The following is an 885-nucleotide window of genomic DNA, read 5'->3' as shown; positions in this document are numbered from 1 at the left end:
CAATCAACACTCATGGAAGCAGCAGTCAAGAAATCGAATGGTTAGTGATGTATATTCAACCTTGGAACATCAGGGCTCTGGGATACAGGGATTGAGGCATAATCTGGATGGGTAAAAAAGGTGAAATACTGTTGAGGTGCTTGACTGTCTTATGGATATTGGTTTCCTTTGCCTACTATTATAAAATAGACATTTTTGTGAGATAGAAAGGGATATCGAGAAACATGATTACAGAAATCTTGTAAACCCATCTTTAGCCTAGAACTGATTGGAATATCTGAAAGGGGTTCTAGAACTTGCCCAGTGAAATGGGCTACTTGTGGAGCCTTTGTAGAGTACAGGGTCTTGGGTGGAATTCTGAGCCCCATCCAGAATTTTCTGAGGTGGAACATTCTACTTGAAAGTACATGCAGACCAACCCAGAGTGACTAAAGGAACAGAAGATACTTCTTGTTTTCTTCCAACAGATTTCTTTTTCTGGCAATCTGTGGTATTTGTAATATTCTTCTCCAACACCATATCTCAAATGCATTGATTCTTCTATTGCTTTCCTTATTCATTGTCCAACAATTTTCACATGCATGAGGCTATTGAAAATACCATGGTTTAGTCCTCAAACTGACATCTTTGTTCTTAAAGAGGTCATGTGCAGTAGACTTGCCTAACGCAATACAGTAACATCACAGAAGTGAGGATTTACAACACATTGCATAATTATTTCATATCAGAGCTGATCATATCAGATAACATAAGATCACATCGTAGGGATAACTTCATCACATTAGATCTCACCACGGAGGTGAAAATTCATCCTAATTGTCAAACCACTGAATACCAGCCAAGTCAAGTTGGCACAAAACCTTAACTATCATAGACAGACAAATA

The sequence above is a fragment of the Chrysochloris asiatica genome, unplaced genomic scaffold (assembly GCF_000296735.1).
Source record: "Chrysochloris asiatica unplaced genomic scaffold, ChrAsi1.0 scaffold00056, whole genome shotgun sequence".
NCBI lineage: Eukaryota > Metazoa > Chordata > Mammalia > Afrosoricida > Chrysochloridae > Chrysochloris > Chrysochloris asiatica.
Note: the sequence above shows the minus strand (reverse complement) of the source record.